The sequence below is a fragment of the Notolepis coatsorum genome (assembly GCF_963971535.1).
Source record: "Notolepis coatsorum genome assembly, chromosome: 13".
NCBI lineage: Eukaryota > Metazoa > Chordata > Actinopteri > Aulopiformes > Paralepididae > Notolepis > Notolepis coatsorum.
Window position 1 is genome coordinate 72,568,631 of NC_140177.1, and position 9,813 is coordinate 72,578,443.

Below are 9,813 nucleotides of genomic sequence, written 5' to 3' on the forward strand. Positions count from 1 at the left end.
CACACACACACACACACACACACACACACACACTTCAGAAACAAACATAGTATCAATGAGAGCATAAATAATACACCTGAGTGAAGTGTAGAAAAAAAAGAAAAAAAAAGGAAAAAAAAAAGGAAAAAAAATCTTAAAAGTTAATCGTGAGTTAAAAAAAATAGTGGCGTTAATAGAATCGGGCGATAACGCGTTAATACCGTGTTAACTTTGCCAGCCTTAATATATATATATATGAGTATTACTATTTATCTATTAGAGCTATTGGCTGCCATTCTCTATCCATGCAGTCTGCTCAAAAATCAGACAGACAAACAGACAGGCAGACAGACAGAACAGACGGTGGTCTATTTCGGCTCAATCAAACAGCGTGGCTGTAATTATAGAGAGGCAGGGATGTGGCTGGACTAGGAGTGTTTCAGACATCACCATTTCCTTCCCATCCATCACATTCAGCCAGGCGGAACTAGGCCTCAGACACCCTGCACAATAATCATTCCCATGCAACTTGCATGACAGCAGCCCCCATTCAATAACACAGCTGATCACAGATGATAATAGTAATCATGCTGCCTGCATATTTTACAGGTTACCGTGTGTGTGTGTGTGTGTGTGTGTGTGTGTGTGTGTGTGTGTTGTGTGTGTGTGTAGGTGTGTGTGTGTGTGTGTGTGTGTGTGTGTGTGTGTGTAGGTGTGTGTGTAGGTGTGTGTGTGTGTAGGTGTGTGTGTGTGTGTGTATGTGTGTAGGTGTGTGTGTGTGTGCGTGCGATAATATATTAATTTGCAAGCGACCAATAGTGTATCAATAGGTGCAAAAGAGTGGGATCAACAGCAAATGCATTTATCACATATTTATCGTAGCTCCTGCAACGCTGGTACCGAACCAACTGTTGTGTTATATGAAGTGTTCTTTAGAGCAGTGGTTCTCAACTGGTCTAGCCTCGGGACCCAACATTTTCCTTAGTCATTAAGTCGCGACCCACATTTTTTAACCACTATGATTTATTAAATTCTTATTTTTTTTGCAGTAATACACAATCTTTCATGCACTGTTAAAAACATGAAATAAACACAAAAAAGTGCAACAAAAGTGCAACTAGGGCTAAAAACCCATTGAAATAAAATAATAATAATAAATAATTATGTTTCTTAGCAGACTTTTTAGCTTAACATAACAGACCTTCAGTAAGTTTGGGGGAACTAATGGGATAACTGGGGTTGCAACAAAAGTGCAACTAGGCCTAAAAACCCAATGAAATAAAATAATAATAATAAATAATTATGTTTCTTAGCAGACTTTTTAGCTTAACATAACAGACCTTCAGTAAGTTTGGGGGAACTAATGGGATAACTGGGGTTGCAACAAAAGTGCAACTAGGCCTAAAAACCCAATGAAATAAAATAATAATAATAATAATAATAATAATAATAATAATAATAATAATAATAATAATAATAATAATAATAATAAATAATTATGTTTCTTAGCAGACTTTTTAGCTTAACATAACAGACCTACAGTAAGCTTGGGGGAACTAATGGGATAACTGGGGATGTTGTTTGCTCCTGACAAGAGTCTCAAAGTCTGGGGTGATGGTAGACAAAGCAACTCTGAGGTCATGCTCAATGTCCAATCTGTTCCTCTGCTTTGTCTTCAGCTGGACCAGAGCTGAGAAGCCACTTTCACAAAGATAGGTAGTGAAAAAAAAAAATTATAAAAAAATAATAAAAAAAATAACGTTTTTTTTTATGCACACATCCGTGACCCACTCAAAATGGCCCCGCGACCCACTTTTGGGTCGCAACCCACCAGTTGAGAAACACTGCTTTAGAGTGACTTTTAAGGAACACATGCCCCAAATATTGAAATGCTAATGTCTTTCATTAAGTTAGTGGGATCTGAATAGCCTTTGTGATTACGGTCCAGTGTTGGCTTTGAAGAGCGAGGGGAGACTTTCTCAGCGAGGGCATTGAGAGTTCAGTCCCTATCTCCGCTCCTCACGTTGGACTCTAATCCACTGTCCTACTGAGACCTTGGCCTTTTGAAAACCCCACTCTGTGCATCTCACCTACTTGTGCTCTGTGCCTTTTCTAAGAGTGAGCTCTTGAAATGCAGAGTGGTGCATAATCATTAGACGAAGAGGAGGGATTCTAAGCATTCACATTTCCCCTCTCTCTCAACACAATGCTCTGTTGTCGTGAATAACAAATAGGCTCATTATCAAAATGACCCATCCTAAGCCTGGTATGAAAAGCAATCTCCCTCCCGCCTCCCCCTCATGCTTTAGTCCTGCTGTGATAGATGAATAAAGCAGCCCGCTGTCACGGCGAGGAGAGCCGCTCACAGACGTGCCCCTCGTCTCTCTGGGGCTACAGACCATATGTAAACACAACACCCCAACCCAATCAGTTGAGGGAAAACACAGTGCAAACACGAGCCAGTCAGATAACTCTGCAGGGAACGCCGTACAAACCCAACACCCTCTCTGAGCGGATGGAGGCAGGCAACGAGCGCACACAGCGTCCTCGTCGGTTCACGTTGGGAGTGGATGTGAGCGGCGCAGCCAACGCACCTTAGCTGATGCCTGCCATGCAGATGTACAACAACATCCCCATTTATTTAGCATTTATTTAAAAATGTGTGGACTTTATGGTGTTTTGTTCTTGACATATTGTGATGTTTCTTCTCGACTTGTTTAAAGAACACGTGTCCGGCCCATGGTGTACATTAACGTGTGTTGTCGGGCCTTACAAATACATTTGATTTGATTTGATTTGATCCCCCAAATCTGATGGGAGACAGAAGTGAGTGGATGGAGGTGGTGGTGATGATGGTGTTGATGGTCGATATGTGCTAGTTTATAAAAATTATAATTATAAAATGTCCTGCTTTAAAAGCTCCCCAGCAGACGCATGCGTGAGGGGAGTAATGAGCTACCGTGTAAGAGAGGGTTCACCAAACGCTCAACTACTATTACCGGCACGTTTGCATTTGGTAAACCTCTCTAGGTGGAGACACTTTAGCTATGGGAATGATGAAGCCCCCCTTCTTCTTCATCAGTATTCACAGATGATGTGTGTGTGTAGCTGCATTGACTTGTGTTGATGGATCTGAACAACAGAGAGTGGGTGAGCGGGACTCAGGCGGCAGACAGAAGGTTAGAGATCAGCCCGAAGGAATGAGACTGGTCTCTATTCTATCTTTCTCCTCCGTGGGTGAGTGTGTACTTTTCTGTGTGTGTGCGTGTGTGTGTGTGTGCGTGTGTGTGTGTGTGTGTGTGTGTGTGTGTGTGTGTGTGTGTGTGTGTGTGTACTTTTCTGTGTGTGTGTGTGTGTGTGTGTGTGTGTGTGTGTGTGTGTGTGGTGTGTGTGTTGTGTGTGTGTGTGTGTAGTGTGTGTGTGTGTGTGTGTGTGTGTGTGTGTGTGTGTGTGTGTGTGTGTGTGTGTGTGTGTGTGTGTGTGTGTGTGAGAGAGTGTGTCTGTGTGTGTCCCTTCAAACACTGACAGATGGGCTCAAATCAGTCAGCCCACGTGTCTGGATATGAATTTCGTTTAAGGCAACACTCAGACAGAGAGCAGCCTAGAACTTATCCTGGTTCGTCTGGTTAAATATAGAGCTGCTGCACTTTATCTCTACAAGGTCAGTGGTTGCGTTGGCTCATCTGCCTCGTCATACTTTCCTCATCATTGCATTTCAGAAGGCTTTCTGGCAAATATCTGACTTTAGATGTGCTTATTATCATGAATGCAGATAGCCAAATTCTGTAACAGGATTAACGATAAAAAAAAATAAAGTACGATAACACAGACATACGATAAACAATAAATATCCAATATTGCCCAGCCCTACTTCATCAGTACCGAGCCCGGCTGGAACCTGGCAGCGGCATATTGTGCTCCACATGTTTCCACCCCTCCCCTCTGTCCTCCCATCCATCCATGCCCCACATGTCCCCCCTGCTCTGAGAGAGTCCTCATTAGACTGGGCTTGGCTCTCCTATAAATGTCTAGAGTTGGTCCTCCTGCTGCTCTGATACGAGCTCTAATGGCCTCCCAGGCTGTGATTGGGGCTCTCTATGCCCCTGGCTCTTCTGCTGGATGCCGTGGACTACCCGCGGCAGGATGGTGGCCCGTCTGGGCTGTTCTGTGTTATTTCACCCCTTTGAAGGTAACGGCAGGAGATCGATGTGATGAATGGCTTTTATGAGGGGCAGAGGTATTGATGGCTTGATGGCAGCTGGGGCTGAGGCTATGGGTATATGTTACACAGTTCTTTCTTTCTTCTTCTTCTTCTTCTTATCTTCTTCTTCTTCTTCTTCTTCTTCTTCTTCTTCTTCTTCTTCTTCTTCTTCTTCTTCTTCTTCTTCTTCTTCTTCTTCTTCTTCTTCTTCTTCTTCTTCTTCTTCTCTCTCTCTCTCTCTCTCTCTCTCTATCCTTCACTTTCCTTGATTTCTCTTCACTGCTGTATGTATCTCCTTCATCACACATGCCCCCCCACCCCCTGCCTCTCTCTCTCTCTCTCTCTCTCTCTCTCTCTCTCTCTCTTCTCTTCTCTCTCTCTCCTCTCTCTCTCTCTCTCTCTCTCTCTCTCTCTCTCTCTCTCTCTCCTCTCTCTCTCTCCTCTCTCTCTCTCTCTCTCTCTCTCTCTCGATTGGGTTTCATTGGGATGTGTGAAGACCAATGCCGCGCGCGGAGGCTCTCAATATTTGTCTGGTGGTTCATCAGTTCTAGAGCAGCAATTCCCAAATTGTGGGGGGGGGGGGGGGGGCACGGGCAAACTGCAGGGGGGAGTGCAGTTGCTCTTGTACAAATTCAGTTCACCTATGATAGTGAGCTAGTTAGCCGATGCTATGTTAGTTATCCACTCGGAGAGAGAAAAAAAATCAGGAAACAAAATGGAAACATTGTTTGACACTGTCATGAACTGAAAAGGAAAGCTGACGCGCCCATAACAAGCATTCCATGTATTAATGTCGTTCACATTACACAGACAAAGTATTAGGGGTGGGGGAAAATATCGATACGTAGTAGTATCGCGATACTTTGCGTGGCGATACTGTATCGATACAGGGACGCCATTGATATTTAATTATTTATTAAATTTTGTATTTAAAAAATAAAATAAATAAATAAATATATATATATATATATTAGAGCTGGGCATAGATTACATTTTTTTATCTAGATTAATCTACCTGCAATCCTGGAATTGATCTAGATTAATCTAGATTAAAATGTCTCAAAAAAAAAAAAGGGTCTGCCAAATGCATTCAAAATGTGTGTTCTACCCAAATAATGACCGGAGGAGGAGATTTATCCTCTCCTCTTCATCTGAGGAGTCACTAGCTGTTCTATCTCCTTGTTCAACAGCATGAACATGTCTCTTCTTTTTGTAATTTCCAGTGTTTCTTTTAAAACCAGATTTATCGTAATTGTCTGTGCCCTTCCTTTGATGCCATTAACATTGTTACACTGATTTTGACAGCTCTCTCCAGTGTCAAATCACTCTCTGTCAGTAGTTTCTTCTGTGCACCTTCATTTTCTTAATATCCACACACAAACCTGTCTCTCAATGTGTCTTTTAGTGAATCTCTGAATTCACAATGCTGCTGACTGGTTGCTCACACACAGACTGCTGCAGAAGCAGGTTTCTCAACAAATTCAGTGCAAGCTCAGTGTAACGGTTCCATGAATGAAGAGAACACTGAACAGCTACTACAGTCTCAGGTCCACCTCCAAGAGAACACTGAACAGCTACTACAGTCTCAGGTCCACATCCAAGAGAACACTGAACAGCTACTACAGTCTCAGGTCCACATCCAAGAGAACACTGAACAGCTACTACAGTCTCAGGTCCACATCCAAGAGAACACTGAACAGCTACAGTCTCAGGTCCACATCCAAGAGAACACTGAACAGCTACTACAGTCTCAGGTCCACATCCAAGAGAACACTGAACAGCTACAGTCTCAGGTCCACATCCAAGAGAACACTGAACAGCTACTACAGTCTCAGGTCCACCTCCAAGAGAACACTGAACAGCTACTGTCTCAGGTCCACATCCAAGAGAACACTGAACAGCTACTACAGTCTCAGGTCCACATCCAAGAGAACACTGAACAGCTACTACAGTCTCAGGTCCACCTCCAAGAGAGCACTGAACAGCTACTACAGTCTCAGGTCCACATCCAAGAGAACACTGAACAGCTACTACAGTCTCAGGTCCACCTCCAAGAGAACACTGAACAGCTACTACAGTCGGAGTACAGCTCAATACACACAATTGTTAAGGAGATGCAGACCAGAGAAAGACGTTTGTCTTGTTTACATCAGGGTCTCCCATTTTCATTTCATATTGCTCCACATTGTCATCAAACGGTCCAATATTTCCAATAACCCAAGCCATTTCTGTTGTAAACACTCACGATAGTCCAGTCGATCCTTCCTTTAATGTGTAAAGTGGATTTCCTCCTCTTGTAGATGTTTTCAAGTGCCGCCCGAGTAACGTGAGCTAACATGCTAACATCAGGGTCTCCCATTTTCATTTCATATTGCTCCAGATTGTCATCAAACGGTCCAATATTTCCAATAACCCAAGCCTTTTCTGTTGTAAACACTCACGATAGTCCAGTCGATCCTTCCTTTAGTGTGTAAAGTGGATTTCCTCCTCTTGTAGATGTTTTCAAGTGCCGCCCGAGTAACGTGAGCTAACATGCTAACTCGCTAATTAACGTTAATAATGTAAACAAAGCTCTCAACGGACTTCTTCTTTCTTGCATTGCGCAGATTCAGACGTCCTCATCGCCGAATTGTGTTATATCCTGAGGACTTCTTAACCTCACCTGTATAACAATGATTACCGGACCACTAAAGTTACTTTAGTTTAACACATTATTCTGACTACAGCTCCGGTACATACGTGCAATCACTTCCGGGCACCACAGCTGTGAACTACGGCAAGTATTTAAGGACAATACAGACCCAACGTTGAGAAAAACAACTTATTAAACACAACAAGTACATCTTATTGAACATTATTTTGATATTTCATTACCAATTATCATAGCAAAACAGCTTTTTCAAACAGTCTGTAATGCATTTTGGAAACGGGAGATGGGCTCATGGTGTAATGGGCCACCTGGCCTGAGAAACATAAGGAGGAAAGAAAAAGTAAGGACTTACTTCTGGTCATTATTTGGGTAGAACACACATATTTTGAATGCCTTCGGCAGTTTTTTTTTTTTGAGCCATTTTAATCTAGATTAATCTAGATTAAATCCAGGATTGCAGATAGATTAATCTAGATTAAAAAAAAATCTATGCCCACCTCTAATATATATATATATATATATATATATATATATATATATATATATATATATATATATATATATATATATATATATATATATATATATATATATATATATAATTGTATAAGGAAGTTGCATTGTTCATTTCAATACCTGCAATAGTACAGTAGTCCACACACACACACACATGTGCATTCAGTTAAGTTGGAATATGACTAATACAAACAGTTCAGTTTGTCAGGTACATGCAACACAGATTACAGTGTTTACATCTGTCTGCTTGAGAAAATACCATGTTCTGCAATACAAATTATTGAAGTGAGATGAACAGACTGAACTTTATTTTATTAGATAAAACATGTTGACAAAGTTTTACTTTGCAGTTGAAAAAAGGTAATAAATTGCAATATATCACAATATTAATATCGCAATACTCAGCACATCGCAATATATTTAGTATCGCAATACTATCGTATTGTGACTCAAGTATCGTGATAGTATCGTCTTCCCACCCCTACAAAGTATGACTAGGCATACCTCTCCGTTGGGTTTACGTCTACTGAGGTTTCAGATTCAGATTGTAAACACAAATGGAACGTGATACGACATTACAGTGCATAACTTCGGTCGGCGCGATTTTGGTCGGATAAGGTCGGCACGGTTTTGCCTTCAAAATAAAAGCGCATTAAAGCGGTTGTCTAGCAATGAGACCCAATACATGCACATCAGAACACTAAGAGGAACTTAGTTTAATTAAAATGTACACAGACCAGTAATGTTCAAATGAAAACAGACCAGTTGAAAAAAGAATACAAAAATAGATGATGTGGTATTGGAGGGGCGGGAAGGGTGGGGGGGGGGGGGGGGGGGTAAAGCACTGAGCTATAGGGACACTGTAACAATGGCCTATCATGAAATAAATTCAAGGAAATGGGCACACATTTGCATACATTCCAGATGAGAGCACAATATAGTGGGGACACTAAGTGTTATTTTACACACAAGTTCCCCCGGAACGGGGAAATGGACGCCGTAGACCAGGGAATTCCATTATCAGTAAGGTGTCAGGTGAGGATGCCTCCCTTTCGTACGGAGGTCACGCCAGATGCAGCGCAGCCGTGCAGGCGGTGAATTGAATTTAAATGGTCTAAGAAATTGTGGGTGAGAGGGAGAGGAAATGGCTGGAGGAAACCTTTTAGATCGATACCGAAGTGTGAAATAAATCCTATCTATATAGCGGGGGTTGAGAAAATGGATTAACGCCCCTCATTTATGTGTCATACTAAATGGAATATATAGGAGAAAAGATGACGCTTCAGGATGGATACTGATGCTAATATACACAGTAATCAAATGTTTTGTACCTACAATCGCAGAAATGTGGTTTGTAGCCCCAAGCTCTGCAGCAGCGAAACGGGAGCGAGTGAATCAATATTTGGTCGGTAAGCCGTCAAATTACACATAACACGTTCTGCATTCTCACACACATAAAGGAGTAGATAGCAGATGAGTACAATGATTTGAAAGCAAAAAAAAAGCTACAAAGGAAAATTGTGTACTCTCCTGTGCTTGTCTAGTAGCAAAGTTAATGGTTCAATGGTGCAACGGTTCTATTTATTCTGAAACAAAATGATAGTACAGTATAGATATTGAGCAGGGGGGGGGGGAATGCAGTTCATTATTACTGTACGAATTTCTGGGCAGATTTTCAGACAGGCATTATCTGAGATGCCTAGGGCCCCTCTCTGGCATGAAAGATGGCGGTCATTTGGCTAGATGGGGGTTGTAAGGACCCCTCCCCCCCCCAGCCAAACCCCCCTACCTACCCTCTTCCAGCACACTGAGGCTGGAGCAGAAGAGCCCTGGGCTGACTGTATTAATGAACAGGCAGTGCCGAAGGGGACAGGTCTGTAATGCTGATGAATGGTCATTACAGAGCAGATACGAGGGAGAGGGGAAAGAGAAGAGGAAAGAGGGAGGGGAGGATAGGAGAGCAGAGTGGGCACAGGGGGGGGGGGGGGGGGCTGTGAGAAAAGGCTTTAATTTGCGCCTCAAATTACTGTAAACTCGTTTATCATGTCAGCAGTGTCACTGCTCCCATCGCACCTCCTCCTCTCTCCTTCTCTTTTATACACCTCCCCCACCTCCAACTGCCCCCCTCCCCACTCCCTCCTTATTTAAATTTTATTCAGATGCTCCTTAGCCTTCTTTCCTCAGGCCAGATCTTTGCTGCAACCACCTCTATATCTTTTGATGTAGTCTTTTAACACCGTTTTCACATTCTCTCCATCACCTGGCTGGGTTAGATGTGGGGGGGTGGGGGGGGGGGGGGGGGGCACTGAGGTCATCTCCTTTCCATTAGGGCTGAGTGAGCGTTGGGGGCTGTAAAGGTCAGGAGAAGGCAGGAAGTTACAGGAGATATATGCACACAGGAAACAGGAGCTGACTGGAGGGTCCACTCTCACTGCCATGAACCTCATTAACTTCAACTCGCCGAAAG

The 9,813-nt window shown here is 42.7% G+C and overlaps 1 pseudogene across 1 annotated transcript in view; it reads left to right on the forward strand.

The window, feature by feature from the left end:
• Positions 1–2,302: 2,302 nt before the first annotated feature.
• LOC311239401 (ephrin type-B receptor 1-like) overlaps positions 2,303–9,813 on the forward strand; it is an 11,416-nt pseudogene continuing 3,905 nt past the window's right edge. Inside the window, exon 1 of the transcript in view lies at positions 2,303–2,551. The product of the transcript in view is annotated as an ephrin type-B receptor 1-like (transcript). The remainder of the gene's footprint in view (positions 2,552–9,813) is intronic.